The 17,033-nt window shown below is 36.7% G+C and overlaps 1 non-coding gene across 1 annotated transcript; it reads left to right on the forward strand.

Annotated features, from left to right (window-relative positions):
- Positions 1–12,106: 12,106 nt before the first annotated feature.
- Positions 12,107–12,297, forward strand: LOC126021343 (U2 spliceosomal RNA). Its single transcript, XR_007499888.1, has one exon. It is a non-coding gene; the product is annotated as a U2 spliceosomal RNA (small nuclear RNA).
- The last annotated feature ends 4,736 nt before the right edge of the window (positions 12,298–17,033 follow it).

Below are 17,033 nucleotides of genomic sequence, written 5' to 3' on the forward strand. Positions count from 1 at the left end.
GAATAGGAAGCTCCCATCTTAATCCCCTCCATCAAGCTTGAACAGGACCTCTTTTTCCAGACTTCCTTCAGCCCTCCTTCTGGGTTCCAGTGCCATCACTGTTCCACTGCCCTCGGGGGCCAACAAGGTTGGTGTTCGGAAGGGAATAGGGAATGTCGCTCCTTAATCTCTTCCACCAAATGAAAATGGGATTATCCTTTTGGGTCTTTTCTCAGCTTCTTCCAGTTCATTACTGAAACTCTATTCCTTTTCATTGGTCCTTCTTTTCCCAAATTGCGTGTATGCTAGTGTGTACACGTGAAGTCATTTCAATATATATTATAGACTTCCTGGCAGACTGAATCTAGACCCTGATATTCCAGCACTCCAAACCACTAAATGCAAAGATCAATGGGGAAACTAAAAAAAGACACTGTGAGGGATGCAGGGATCCTGGCAAATCTCCAAGCACACCCAAATGCCTGAACCTTATAGATGAGGACCTAAAATCAACATTTAATGGTTTAGCAATGGAAATCAAGAAGTCACTAGTCTGAGAAATTAAGAAATTCAACCAACTCAAAGAAGATCTCTTTCAGAAGATGAGAGAATCCATACAAATGAAACTGAAGGAATTAAAAAACATGTTAGCAAGCCATAATAGTTGAATTTCACAGAATTGCATAAACAAACGAAGACAAATTACAAGCCAGCAGTGATAAAGAAGTCAAAAGAGAAAAGACAAAACCCTGGAAGAAAATGTAAGGTACTTAATGAACAAATATAAAAGAAATAATCTCTAAATTATAGTAATTCCAGAAGGGGAAGAAAATGAAAAAGGGGAGGAATAAGTAGTGAGGAAGATCATAACAGAGAACTTCCTCACCCCTGGGAAAGAGGTATCTCTACAAATTCAAGAAGCAAAAAGAATACCAAACAAAATAGACCCTAAAAGACCATAATAGAACAACACAAAGACATTTGGTAATCCAAATGGGAAGAAGAAAAAAGCCAAACAGATAGAGATTGACTCTTTAAAGCAGTAAGGGAGGAGAAAAAAAAAAAAACAACAAAAACAAAAACAAAAAAACAAAAACCTCAAGAATAAATGAAACAACATAAGAATCAAACCAGATCTTCCATTTGAAACAATCCAGACAAGGAAAAAGTGGAATGACAAACTACTAAGTGAAAGAAACTTTCAATCTGGTGTTTACTTCCCAGTGAAACTCTCATTTACATGGGAGGGAGGGTTAAAACATTCTCAGACAAAAAAGTACTCGTAGTATTTGCGCTATCCAAACTGACCCTAAATTAGCTACTCAAAAAGCAATTACATAAACCAAATCTCCAATTTTAACAACAACTCTACACAATATAATGGCATAACAGCCTTTTCTGTCAATAGTCTTCTTAAATGTCAGTGGATTAAACTTTCCAGTCAAGAACAGATACAGCTGTTTAGATTGAGCAGGTGTCCAATCAACTGCTCTTTATTGATGTCTATAATAATGTTCTAAAGCTTTTATCCACAGAAACGAGTGGGAAGCCATGGACTCCCACTACAGTGCTCGCTATAAGTAGTTTTAATGTCTTAATTTTACTATGTCCATAATAACTCCTTGATATTTTTATCCACAGTGATACTTCAAGATATAGGTTGGTCACCCAGTTCCACATTGCAATGTTATATTATAGTAGATTCAGAGACAGGCTTATTATGATGTCATAACAAAAATTCTGATCTATGCATTTTCTACTTGATTATGTCTACTAATATAATCTAATATTTATGTCCACAGATAGCAATGGAATATGTAACTGCATGCCATGAACTCCTGTTATAGAGCTCATTCATTGAATATGTTATTGTAATCTGTTTTCAATTGTAGGTAGTTTACCATTATACCATATTGCTTATGATTTTAGATTACTTTTAAGAAAGGAAACTGGAAAAAAAAGAAAGAAAGGAAACTGGATGCTCACGACCTGCTAGATCAGGGGTCTCAAACTCGAAGCCCTCCTTCAAATATCGCAGTAATCGCGATTATTCGCTTACCGAATAATCGCAATAAAAATCGTATTAGTAAGAAAAAATCGCATTAAACATTCGCATACCCCAAGCAGTTCCGTTCGGGGTATGCAAATGTTTAATGCGATTTTTTGCAATTTTTTTCTTACTAATGCAATTTTTATTGCGAATATTTGGTAAGTGAAATCCCTTATGAGGCCCTGCCTCACCCCGACTTTGCCTCCTGCGGCCCCCAGGTAAATTGAGTTTGAGACCCCTGCGCTAGATGATATTTCATGGTGTAGATTTCTATTACAATGCTTATTACCATATCACTTAGTTTTCTAATACTAGAAAATTATTATTGTTTTTAAGAATGCTCTGTACACAATCTAACCCTCAAAGCCTTTCTTCAGTAAAGTTTATCCTCACCAATCATGATTGGCCTAGAAAATAGAAAACCTTTTCATCTGACTTGCCAGCTTTATATTTTTTAAATTTTCTGTCTCATTTCACCTGAGTCAGTGTTTCAACTGTAACCCATGGATCCATCCTCAATGTCTGTCTCTGTGTGCATATGAGAGTATGTATTGGCCACCTGAATATCTGTCTAATGTCCATCTGTAATATACATAATGTCTGTCTTTGTTGTATACTGTTCTTCCCCGTTATGTATAATCCCTTCTTCCCCTCTTCACTTACAACCTTACAAATTCTTTTTTAGCCTTTCACTCTCTAAACCCCAATCTGTTATTTTCCTGCCATTTATCCCTATTTACCCTCAGTTCTTAACTCCTCAGGAAGCAGAACATTCCCCCCACCCCAGTGATCTGCCAACCAGTTCCCAAAGTGAAAAGATAGATTTTCAGTCTGAGAAGAAGCGGCCACTGCCACTGCTGCTGATTTGCTCTTGGTAGCCCTTTTCCCCCACCTCTCTTTGCTGTGGACTGTTGTTCCTACCAGATTCAGTTTCTTTTCTTTTCTTTTCTTTTATCTTTTCTTTTCTTTTCTTATCTTTTCTTTTCTTTTCTTGGATGCTCAGGGATTACTCCTGGCTATGCGCTCAGAAATCACTCCTGGCTTGGGGGACCATATGGAACTGCGATCTGTCCTAGGTTAGGACACGTGCAAGGCAAACACCCCACCGCTTGTGCCACCACTCCAGCCCCCAGATTCAGTTTCTGAGAAGCCCACAACTTGAGGACATTTCCTGATATGTGACTGCTGAAAGCCATTTTTTAGACTCCACAATATCAAATAACAGGCTGAAGCTGTGCTCTGAATTTTATCCCATCCAGACTATTTCAAAAGACTTAAGGGGACATGAATATCTCCTTTAAATATTTCTTTAGCTGTATTTACTTAATAGGTATACCTCTCATCATCTATCTTCTTATGTAGTGACAGTTTCCCTCATTTGGGGGGATCTATTTAGTAGGGAATTCTAGTAGATAAGTTTCTCCAGTGTTCTGAGTTCATGTTAGAACCAGATTATAGGGACTGTTTAGCTTGTTATTTTTACCCCATATGCACCAATATTACCATGTGGCATTGTTTCTTTTTGCAGATGTACATTAATATGGGGAAATCCTATATGTACAAACAAGTTATTATTTAATAGAGATAGGAACACATAAATTTTATACTGTAGTGGGGCCTTACATCCTGAACACTTATCATAGTGACTTGGCTTAGACCTCAGAAGATTGGATATTGATCATTCACCCCTGAACCTTGGATCCCATCTATGGAAACCTGTTTTCTATACCAGCACCAGGAATTGGACTTCTACCAGGGAAAGCCCTACTGCTGCCCTGGCATTGACTTACTCCAGAATGGGTTCATATGACACCCTGACCACTTGGTAACAGTAACAACCTGCTTACAGGGCACGGTTCTCCACATTGCTATCTAATGTTTAGATGAAACCAGAAGATGCTACACATCACCCTGACTTCGACATGGGATCTGTGCAGAAACCAGGATGTTTAACTATAGAAACCTGACAGTAACAACCATGATTGTGAAGAGCTTTTACTGGTACCACAGAGAAAGACTTTGGGGTTAGACAATTTCATATGTCTGGAGTCTGTAGTTGGTTTTATGCCAGGATACTTCATGGAGAAAATTTCCCTGTGTTTTAGGCCAAGGTTTTTTCTTTTCTATTTCCCCATGTTTTGCTGTGCCTATGCAAACAACAACTGCCACCCCACCCCTTCATACCTTTTTCTATTGTATTTTCAAATCTTTTATCTTTAAATAAAAAAGAGTTTACTAAACCTGCTATTGTATCAATGACTTTATTGGAGATACAATAATTTTCACAAATATACTTACTACTGAACTTTTTCTACTTTTTTCTACTCTTCCATTTTATTTTTTAGATTTCCTTTTTATTTTTTTAATAACTTTTCTTTAAATTATCTTGAAACAAATATATTATGATCAGTCATGTCAACTATGTGGTGCATTTTCTTTAAATAAAAAAAAAACAACCGTGAAAGATTATAAGAGATCAATAATTTATCCATTTCTTCCAGGTTCTCTTGCATTGTAGCATAGGATTTTTCAAGATATTCTCTGATTATCCTTTGAATTTCTGTAAGCATCAATAGTAATCTTCCCCTTTTCATTTCAAATTTGGTTCATTAAGTTTCTCTCTATTCCTTTCTTTGTAAGTTTTGCTAGTGTTTTATCAATCTTGTTTATTTTTTCAAAGGACCAACTTCTGCTTTCATTGATCATTCAGATTGTTTCATGGATTTCCAATTCATTGATTTCTGCTCTGAGATTTGTTATTTTCTTTTACCAATCTATTTTTGGTTTATTTTGTTGACCACTTTCTTATTTTTATGAGCTGCGTCATTACGTTATTTATGTAGACCCATTCTTTATTCCTCATGTGTGCTTGCAAAGCTATAATTTTTTTTCATAGTAACCCTTTTGCTGTGTCCCCAAACTCTGATAATTTGTGTCTTCATTTGCATGGGTTTGTAGGAATCTTTTGATTTTCTCTTTGATTTCATCTTTGGCCTACTGGTTGTTCAGTAGTGAGCTGTTCAATTTCCAAGTGTTAATTTTTTTCCTCTATGTCTGTTTGTGATTTGCTTCTAATTTCAGTGCTTTATGATCTGAGAAGGTAGTTCGTACAACTTCTATCCTTTTGATTTTATGGAGGTATTTTTAATGGGCTAGCATGTGGTCTATACTGGAGAATGACTCATGTGCATTGGAGAAGAATGTTTATCCAGTTTTCTGAGGGTAGAGAGCTCTACATATATCTACTAGGCCAGTGGTCGGCAACCTTTTTTTTCAACTGAGCCAAATCTCGTCAAAACCACGATTGAAATTTATTTTGAGAACCACACAGGGCATGCACTGACAGAGGCTAGGAGCAGAGTCATAACTCCTGGAGCGGCTGCCCGGCACACAGAAGAGCCAAATTAAAAGTGTAAAGAGCCACAGGTTGCCAACCACTGTACTAGGCCTTTTTCTTCCATTTTTTCTTTTAGAGCTAGTATTCTTGTTAAGGTTCAGCCTGGTTGACCTATTGAGGGGTGAAAGAGCAGTATTGAGGTTTCCCACTATAATTGTGTTTCTATTGATTTCTTCTTTCATATTTGTCAACAATTGTTTTAAATATTTTGCTGGTCCCTCATAGTGTGCAGATATATTTAGTAGTGTAATTTCTTTCTGTTATACATATCCCTTGATTATTATGAAATGTTCATTTTTGTCCCTTATAAATTTCTTAAGCCTAAAGTTTTTGTCATCTGATATTAATACGGCCACTCCAACTTTTTTAAGGGAGATTTTTGCTTGGATGATTTTCCTCCAACCTTTGAATTTGAGTCTATTTTGTTCTGACTATTCAGATGTGTTTCTTGTAGACAGAGGAAGCTGGATTCAGCTTCTTGATACATTTTGCTACTTTATGTCTTTTAACTGGTACATTTAGTCCATTAATATTGAGTGAGATAATTGTCATGGGGTTTATTATTATCCTTGTGTAGGAGTTTGGTGTGTCTTTTGGTCTGTCTTGTCTTAAAGTAGAGCTTTCAGTTTATATTTTATAGCTGGATTTTTTATCTTTGTTCATTCTTCAAGAATTTTTCATTGATTATTTTAAGGTTCTTTTCCAATATCTTCTGTTGTATGGAGTTGATATGTATCTCTTCTTCCAGTTCACTAATTCTGTCCTCAACTGCTCTTACTCTGTTGGAGAGGCTTTCCAGTGAGGTTTTCATTTTGCCTACGAAGTTTTTCAGTCCTATTATTTCAGTTTGGAGTTTTCTCATTACTGCTTTTATATCCTCTTGATTCTTATTTGTGAATCCTTCAGCTTGTTCCATGCTTTCTTTGAGTTATATGAGTATCCTTCATATTTCTTCTCTAACCTCTCATCTGAGAGGCTAAATAGGTGGTCAGTACTTTTTGAGTGATCAGAGCTGCCATCTTAATTCTCTTTGTATGGTGAAGACCTGCATTGTTTTTCCCATTGTCATCCTTGTTGTTTGGTTTTTTCTACATGTTGTGCTGGGACTCATAACTAGGAGATGTGCATAACTACAGAGTTGAGTGGAGTAGCCAGGCTCCTCTGTCTCAGCTTTTTTGTGGTTAGGGTAAACCCACCTCCATTGACATGTCTTCCTCAGGCTCTTCAGGACAGGTGGGTTCCAGCTCTGGAAGCTGCATATTTAGATGGCAGCCTTGTTGAAATGTGTGTGGCAGGGATCCCAGGGATGTTTTCTGTCTTGAGTCAAAACTGGCCTTCCTGAGTTTTCATGAGCACATGCCTGTTACTGCCTTTGCCATATGCATGAAGAATCTTCACCATGGACAGTTCCTTACCAGCCTCCCACTCCATTTTATATGCTGGGTTCATTGACTTTTAAAGCTCTCAATGTTGAGCCCAGACTCAGATCAGCCCAAGCTGTTGACTGACCTGAGTCATATCTTACTCTCACCAGAAGTTGAAAAGCTGCTCTGCCTGCATTCGGTGTCTCAGGACTTCCCAGAGTTACTTGATTTGCTTCTGTTGATGCAACACCAGATGAAACTCTAATAACTCCAGAAGCCCAGTGTGATACAAAATCCTCAAGTCTTTCCTGGGAATCCCTTCCCTAAACTTCTCTCTCCCCTCTGAAATACAACAGAAGCAAATCTTTTAAGCTTAGTGTGAATGATTCATGGACCTACTGAGAGAGGTGTTGGTGTTGCAACATAGATGGGAGAAGGGAGCCGAAAATAATAGGGAGGTCTGCTATATCTAAACTAGCAAATCCCCACCAAGTGCAACTTGTGGTGCATGTGGTGCTCACTGCTCTTGGAATACTATTTCTCTCATTCTGTTAAGGATTCCAAACTTTCCCATGCTCCTCTCTCATAAGGTGATCAATATTAATCTCAGTTTTGCTACCCCAGCCCCAATCTAACATCTATTGTGTTATCTTTGTGTTCTTGTCAATCACTATTCTCATTTTCTTTTCTTAAATTTTGTTTCTAATCAAGTTCTGCCTAAAGTGGTTTTCTAACCCCCCACTCCAGTTTTGTAAAATATTTCAAAAAGAGAGAAAGGGAGATATTGTGGACATACTCACATAATCATTGTCCAGAAAGAGGTTAGTAAACCTTTGCTATTAAGGATTGAGTAATATTTTAGGGATTTTGGGGCAGAACACATGGTCTCTGTCACAATTCCTCAGCTCTGGTGCTGTAGTGCAAACAGTCATAGGCAATATGTAAGTGAATGAGCATGGCTTTGTTCCAATAAAACTTTATTTACAAAACCAATCCATTCTGATTCCTTGCCTAGAATGTACTATAAAGATTTTAGTATACATGTTTTAATACATGTATATCTGTCCCTCTTTCTCCTTTTTTGATAATTTGAAATTGTTAAAGGCACTAGTTGATATCACTCAATAGCTTCCTTTACTCATGTTCATATAATTGAGGTTTTTAATCTTTCATTCCTCAAAGGATATTATTAATAAAAATATCGTTTGGAATCTTCTCTTAATTTCTGTGCTCTATATCAATTTTTTTCATATTCACTAAGTCCTCAAGCTTTTGTGCTCTACTTTCCAAGTGCAGCACTTAATCTGACTCAAAAATAAAGTCAAGAACTTACTGTTTAGTAAGGAAACAGATAAGCAAATAGGCAAAGTCAATAGCCATGGGAACAAAGAACTGTTGAGTTAAGGGGAAGGAACATAAACTCTAGTAAGCCTGGGAGAATTACGAAAGATTTGTCAAGTTCAAGGTAGGATTAGCATGAACTGACTTATGAACTAACACTGTTTATGCTACACTTGTGGATTGCTAGACCTATAATTTGGAGGTTGTTCTGTATTTATAAAAAACAAAAACCCAGAGGTTGCCTTTGGATAATACCTATCATCTATTCCTTGTTTATCCTTATTGAAGTATATGTACCAGAACTTTTTTTTTTTTTGCTGTATGTTTTACTCCCTTGCAGTGGTTTACAAATTTGAAAACAAATGGGAATTACAGGAAAGGTTTATTAAAATACTAATTACTAAACCCAACCCTAGATATTCTGCTTCAATGGGTTCCAGGACAGGCCCTAGAATGTGTTTTTCTATCAAATTTGCTTACTATTCCTATGTAGGATATGCTATGTTATCCAAGATAACTTTTAGAAACTTTGGATGAGTTTACAATCCCTATTATGAGTAAATTTGTCTTTGATAATGCTGTTTAAATTGTATAAAAACTGTATAAATTCAGAGTAACAATATATTTTTTTTTTTTTTTTTTTGTGGTTTTTGGGTCACACCCGGCAGTGCTCAGGGGTTATTCCTGGCTCCAGGCTCAGAAATTGCTCCTGGCAGGCACGGGAGGACCATATATGGGACGCCGGGATTCGAACCGATGACCTCCTGCATGAGAGGCAAACGCCTTACCTCCATGCTATCTCTCCGGCCCCAACAATATATTTTTTAAAAAAATAATATAAGTTAGAAATAACTCCTCAGTCCTTTAGTTTATCTTTAAACTACTTGTATTATCAAAAATTCTTCTATATCTATTTATCAATCTTCTTGCAGACCTAAAACTGCTCTCATTTTTTAGAGATTCACCCACATTTCTGCCTGAGATATACTCATTCTCTCACTTACATCCTCTCTCCTTCTTATCCATCCTCAAATTTTATGAATATAAATATTTTATTTCACTATTTTTAAAGAAATAAAATAAATTCTTATTAATTGTTGACTCCCTTGAATATTTCCCAGTTAAGACAACTCAGTGCTTTTGTATGCACACTTTCAGTTTTGAACTGATAATAAAGACAAATACAGGCTTAAATGAAAAGCCAAAACCATCTATCAGGGTTCAGAACCAAATCAAATTCTTTGTGAATCAGAGTAACAATAGAACCATTAAGTAAGCATAAAAGTGAAACATTAACTAAGCAGGGATAAAGCCAGAGCTTTGTTATATTGGCTACTAGAAGCATATAGTAAGTAGAAAGGCTGATTTCTGATGACTCATAAAACTAGAAGAAGCCCCACTAAAGAGCAGGTTGTACCGTTCTTATTACTTTAAGAGAGCCAATACTAAATTTATCATGTGAACTGTCTTAGTAAATAATTTTGACTCTAAACCTGGGGTCTCACCAGTAATAATGTAGATGGAGAGAGAAAGCACAGGAGAGAAACACAAGTTAAGCATTCACTCAAAATGAGTCTTTAAAGCAAAGTTACACAACCACAAAGAACTGAATATAAATGTGACCCAGTATACTTGAGAAAGAATGAAGTTAAAAAAGGAACTGCCAAACACACTGAAACTATTATATCTAGAAGGCTTAAAATATAAAAGCAAGGGGCCAGAGAGATAGCATGAAGTAGGGTGTTTGACTTGCATTCAGAAGGATAATGGTTCAAATCCTGGCATCCCATATGGTTCCCCAAGCCTGCCTGGAGATATTTCTGAGTGTAGAGCCAGGAGTAACCCTTGAGTGTTGCCAAGTGTGACCCAGAGACCAAACAAACAAACAAACAAACATATATACATATATGCAAACTTGTATTAAAAAGAAAAAGGTTTTTTTTCCTGGAAAGGTTTACAAAGTGATTCCAAAGGCCAGTTTCCCCTGCCACCCTGAATAGGATCACAGAGGCCCTCCATAGATGAAGCACACATGCCTTATAATCTGGCTCTGCCCAAAAAACAAGAGTAAGTGCCCTTTCCCTAAGCAACAGCAACTTGATCTTCCTCCTTCATCCTCAGAGACCTCCCTGGAAGTCGTGGGGGAGGGGGCTGGAATCTGAGAATGAAGTGGAATATATGTATCCCTAGACTATAAAATGAACCAAAGATAAACAGCACAGATCTTCATGATGGATAGTGGGCAAAGATTGAAGATTCAATCAGTAATTATCCTCTATATAATCTTTCTGAAAAGGAATTCAGAGTAGAAATACTTAAGATCTTTTATGAACTCAAATTAATGAAGGAATGGACAGTCAATAAAAACCAAGAGGTTATGAGAATAAAAATGAGAAAGTTACAAACAGAAGTAACAGAACTGAAAAAACTTGGTAAGCCAAATGAAAAATCTCTTAGAATGGCCTCACCAGCAGAGTAAAACTGCTAAGAGTAAAATCAGTGAGTGCCAAGACAAAGTGAAGAAAACCTTCAGACATAAAAGAATATGGAATAAAGTCCCAAAATAAAGAACAGCTGAAAAGAGAACTTGGGAAGAATTCAAGAAGAATGACACAGGAAAGAAACATCAGGGTCCCAGATGGCCAAGAATGCAACCCTGATGAAGAACAGTCAAAGATATCATTGCTAATAAGTTTCCAGAGCAGGAGAGTGCATGCATCCAAATCCAGGAGGCACAAAGGGCACTGAATAAAGGAGATCCAAATAAAAAGAACCAAATAAAACATTCTAATCAGAATGATGAAAACCATAGATTTAGGTAGGATAGTGAAGTCAGCAAGATTAAAGAAGGAAATTACATACAAAAGAGCATCCTAAGAGTTACAAAAGTTTTACCAATAAAACCCTCTGGCCTGAAGACAATGGTGGATTATTGTAAAAAAATAAAGTGATGCAATAAATGCTTCACCAAGAATACTTTACTCACTCAGACTCTCATTCAGATTTAAAGAAATAATACACATTATCATGAACAACTGCTTAAGAATGTAATAGACTCAGAACTATCTTTACAGGAACTAAAGGGGCTACTTTAAGACAAGACAAATTCCACTAATACAGAAGCTCCTGCAGAAAGATTATACAAATCTCTATGACAATAAGCTCTCTCAATGGCAATGGAATAAATGCTTCAATTAATAGATACAATCTAGCAGTATGGATTAGAAAATTGACTACAACAATCTGTTACCTGCAAGAAATATTTGAATGGTCAGAGAAAACATTCAAAAGTAAAAGGTTGGAAGACAGTATTAAAAAAAACCCAACTCCGGGGCCGGGCGGTGGCGCTAAAGGTAAGGTGCGCCTGCCTTGCCTGCGGTAGCCTTGGACGGACCGCGGTTCAATCCCCCGGTGTCCCATATGGTCCCCCAAGCCAGGAGCAACTTCTGAGCGCATAGCCAGGAGTAACCCCTGAGTGTTACCGGGTGTGGCCCAAAAACCAAAAAAAAAAAAAAAACCCAACTCCTTAAAAGTGGCCAGGGTAGCCATCCTAACATCAGATAACATAGAATTCAGGCTGGTAAATGTAATAACAGGCTATAGAAGATTCACATCCTAAACATATGCATCCAGTGAGTCCAGCAAAACACTTAAATAACCACTAATAACTTGAAGAAAGACATTAATAGCAAGACTATTAGACCTCAATAGATCAAATAGACAAAAGCTCGGTAAAGAAATACTTGCCTTGGAAGAAAAGAAGAGGAGGGCTCATAGGTGTAGGTAGATCTTTTAATCCATAAAATAAAAAACACTTTCTTTTCCAATGCACATGGAACATTGGCCAAGAAAGACCCTCATACTGTGACACAAAAATACATTTATACAAAATGTCTAAGGCATAAACTGCATATCAAATATCTTTTCAGATCATGATGCATTGAAAATAGAAGTCATTTAAAAAAGAAATGGAGGTTTGCTTCTCAGCCTTTTGGCTAAAATCAAGTGTAGTCTCTGTTCTGATCAGTTTAATATCTGATACATCATCTATCCAATGACAATATATTAAATGGATTTTTGGCACTAGGAACTGGAATAGAAGCTTGCTCTGTCCATCTCATGTATCAACCTGGTATTGCAGTACCTCCAGAAACGGTGCACAATAAAAAAGAGAAAGAAAGAAAAGAAAGAAAGAAAGGAAGAAAGAAAGAAAGAAAGAAAGAAAGAAAGAAAGAAAGAAAGAAAGAAAGAAAGAAAGAAAAAGAAAGAAAGAAAGAAAGAAAGAAAAGAGGGAGGGAGGAAGAAAGATAGGAAGAAAGAAAGAAAGAAAGAAAGAAAGGAAAGAAAGAAAGAAAGAAAGGAAAGGAAGGAAGGAAGAGGAAGAAGGAAGGGAAGGAAGAAAGGAAGAAAGAAGGAAAGAAGAAGAAAGAAAGAAAGAAAGAAAGAAAGAAAGAAAGAAAGAAAGAAAGAAAGAAAGAAAGAAGGAAGGAAGGAAAGGAAGGAAGTGAAGGAAGAAAAAGAAAGAAAGAAAGAAAGATAGAAAGAAAGAAAGAATGAAAGAAAGAAAGAAAGAAAGAAAGGAAAGAAAGAAAGAAAGAAAGAAAGAAAGGAAATAAAGAAAGAAAGGAAAGAAAGAAAGAAAGAAGGAAGGAAGGAAGGAGGAAGGAAGGAAGGAAGGAAGGAAGGAAGGAAGGGAAGGAAGGAAGGAAGGAAGGAAGGGGAAGAAAGAAGAAAGAAAGAGAAGAAAGAAAGAAAGAAAGAAAGACAGAAAGAAAGAAAGAAAGAAAGAACGAAAGAAAGGAAGGAAGGAAGGAAGGAAGGAAGGAAGGAAGGAAGAAAGGAAAGAAAGAAAGAAAGAAAGAAAAGAAAGAAAGAAAGAAAGAAAGAAAGAAAGAAAGAAAGAAGAAAGAAAGAAAGAAAAGAAAGAAAGAAGGAAGGAAGAGAAGGAAGGAAGGAAGGAAGGAAGGAGAAAGGAAGAAAGAAAGAAAGAAAGAAAGAAAGAAAGAAAGAAAGAAAGAAAGAAAGAAAGAAAGAAAGAAAGAAAGAAAGAAGGAAGGAAGGAAGGAAGGAAGAAAAAAGAAAGAAAGAAAGAAAGAAAGAAAGAAAGAAAAGAAAGAAAGAAAGAAAGAAAGAAAGAAAGAAAGAAAGAAAGAAAGAAAGAAAGAAGAAAGAGGAAAAACTCAAATTAAATAGTTCTTTACTGAACAACCAATGGTTCAGACAGGAAATCAACGAGGAATTAAACGATTTTTGGAAACAAGAATGAGGTCATGATCTACCAGAACTTGTGGGATATAGTAAAAGTGGTGTTAAGAGCAAAGTTCATATCTATCCAAGAATTCATGGGGAAGAAAGAGCCCACATAAATCATTTGAAAGCACAATTTAAAAAACTGGGAAAGATCAAACAAAAGGTACCCTAAGGATGCAGGAAAAGGGGAATAATAAAAACTAGAGCAGATTAATGAATTGGACTCACAAAAATATTATTCAAAAGATCAATGAGAACAAGAGCTGGTTCTTTGGAAAAAAATTATAATTCTGACCAATAAACAAATGACTACCAAACTCACAAAGAAAAAGAGAGAACCCGATTAAAACAATTGAAAATGAATCAGGAGAAGTCACAACAGATACCACAGAAATTAAAAGCTTTATTGGAGATTAGTTTGAGAATCTTTATGCTGTAAAATGAGAGCACCTAAAAGAAATTAATAAATTCTTGGACTCCTACCACTGCCCAAGGCTGAACCCAGATGATATGGAATACTTTAACAGACACTTCATATAGAGAAAATTGAAATTGAAGTTAAAAGTCTTCCAAAGGCATAAAATAGACGTATCTAGAACTTACTAATGAGTTCTTTCAAACCTTTTTTTTTTTTTTTAGTTTTTGGGCCACACCGGCGGTGCTCAGGGATTACTCCTGGCTCTCTGCTCAGAAATAGCTCCTGGACCAGTCATATGAACATGTAGTGTAAATAAAAAATGACCAGACTGGAACACCAAACAGAATAGATACCCAACCTATAACAAGATGTAAGGTGGAGACCAGTTACAGTAGGATTCTGGGGGGTAAAGGAGGGATATGTGGGAGACAAGCTGGGAACAGGAGGGGAGGGAGGACAACATTGGTGGTGGGAAAACCCTTCATTCATTGTCACTATGTACTGTAAATAATTCTGGGTAATGAACTTCAGTCACAATAAAAAAAAAGTAGTCCTCCTGGGGGGACTATGTGGGACACTAGGATTTGAACCAACCACCTTTGGTCCTGGGATGGCTGCTTGCAAGGCAAACGCCGCTGTGCTATCTCTCGGGCCCCTCAAACCTTTAAAGAGAACCTACTGACAACCTTTTTCAGGCTCTTCCAGAAAATTGAAGAAACAGAAACACAGTTTTCATGAAGCAAACTCATATAAAAGGCAAACAAAGACTCCACAAAATAGATAATTACAGGCTGATATCCCTGATGAACATAGATGCAAAGATCCTTTACAGAATACTAGACAATAGAATCCGACAACTTATCAAAAATATAATTCACCATGACCAAGTAAAATTCATCCCTGGCATGCAAGGATGGTTTAGTATGTGTGAGTCAATGAATAAAAGAAAACCTAAAAATCATTGGATCATATCAATAGATGCAGAAAAAGCATTTGACAAGATCCAACACCCTTTCATAATAAAAACTCTCAATAAGATTGAATTGAAGAAATTATCCTCAACATAGTCAAAGTCATTTTCCACATGTCCACAGCAAACATACTCAATGGGGAAAAGCTAAAAATTTTCTTTTTAAAGTCAAGTGGAAAACAAGTTTTCCAGGGCCGGGGTGATAGTGCAGCAGTAGGGCATTTGCCTTGCACATGGATGATCCAGGACAGATCAGGTTATATCCCCGACATCCCATATGGTCCCCCAAGCCAGGAGTGATTTCTGAGCACATAGCCAGGAGTAATCCCTGAGTGTCACCGGTGTGGCCCAAAATGAGAGAGAGAGAGAGAGAGAGAGAGAGAGAGAGAGAGAGAGAGAGAGAGAGAGAGAGAGAGGAGAAATATTTAAAACAATACATGTTCCATTTGTGTCTCAGAAAACCAAATACCTAGGAATCAACTTAACTAAAAAGGTAGGTAAAATATAGCTACCAATCACTACTTATAGAAATAAATGTGGAAATTAAAATGATGTCCTGCTCACAGATTGGGAAGATTAATATAATCAAAATGGCAATAATCCCCAAAGTATTGTAAATATTCATCTTGATCCCAATAAGGGTACCCATGCCATTTTTCAAAATGATCAAACATTCCTAAATTCATATGGAACAATAAACCTCTTCAAATAACTAAGGCCATTCTTGGGAAAAGAAGATGGGAGGTAGAGGCATCACTTTCCCCAACTTCAAACTGCACTATAAACTAACTACATGTTAAAAATTGATCTCAGAACTCTCCTATGCTATACATAAAATTCAGTTCAAAATGATTAAAGACTTTGAACATTAGACCTTATCTGTTGGGTACATAAAGGAAAATATAGCCAGAACTCTCCATAACATTGAAGCTAAAGGCATATTCAAGAATGAAACACCATTAACACAATTAGAAGCAAAGATACATAAACAGAAATACATTAAATTAAGAAGCTTCTAAACCCTAAAAGAAAATGATGACCAGGACACAAAAACTGCCCATAGAAGAAGGGGGGAGTGTATACTCAAGTATAAGCCAACTCCTCAATTTTACCCTAAAAACTGGGAAAACTTAATGACTCAAGTATAAACTGAGGTGGAAAATGCAGCAACCACTAGTAAATTCCAAAAATAAAAACATATACCCAAAACAATTACAATAATTGAGGAATCTGTAGGTTAAATGTTTTTCAATATTTATTGCTAAAGAAAAACTGTAAACTAGCAACAATAACTTTAAAGCTTTGAATAAAGTGCAGAAAACCATAGCTTAACAGGTAATCAAGCTAAATCACAAAGGTTCAAATTTTTCTAAACTGGATTCCTCCTCCTCATCATCTGTATGTCCAAACAGAGCTTCAGCTGTACCGGATGTGAAGGTATCAGCATAGACACTGTCATCATCACTGAGTTCACAGATATCATCATCACTGCTGTGGGTCTCATACAAAGCAGAATATTGTGGGTTAAATAGTTCAGTGGCATCCAGTTCAGTTCAGCCGCCTACCTCTTCAGCTCAGCCCCAACTTGTGGACTAGCTGAAGCACCGCCCCTCCAGCAGACGGCAGAAAGAGACTGGACACTACATACATTTACTTCGGTGCGCATGCACAGAATCAAATGACCTGTATGACTTGGGTATAAGCTGAAATGCTTGGCTTATACTCGAGTATGTAGGTATATTCCTCTGATAAGGAATTAAATTAAAAGATATATAAAGCACTGGATGAATTTTACAAGAAAATACTCCAATCCCATCAATAAATGGAGAGAAGTGATGAACAGAAACTTATACACAGAAGAAACCGAAATGGCCAAAAGACACATATGTAAAATACTTTGCATCATTAATCATCAGGGAGATGCAAATCGAAGTAACAATGAGATATCATCTCACAACACAGAGACTGAACACACCAAAAAGAACAAGAACAAGCATTGCTGGTAGAGAAACAGGGAGAAAGGGACTCTCACTGCTGGTGGAAAAGTAGACTGATCCATACCTTTTGGAAAACAATGGACATTCATTAAAACCATTGGGGATTGAGTTTCTATTTGACTCCTTGCAATATATTCCAAGGGCCCAAAAATAAATGGAGAGGGGAAAGGCATTTGCGTGCGCACATCACCCCCATGTTCCTTGCAGCACTATCCACAGTGTTTAAAAATCTAGAAACACGAAAATGCCCAAGAACAGATAACTTGT

This window comes from Suncus etruscus, chromosome 10 (genome assembly GCF_024139225.1).
Source record: "Suncus etruscus isolate mSunEtr1 chromosome 10, mSunEtr1.pri.cur, whole genome shotgun sequence".
NCBI lineage: Eukaryota > Metazoa > Chordata > Mammalia > Eulipotyphla > Soricidae > Suncus > Suncus etruscus.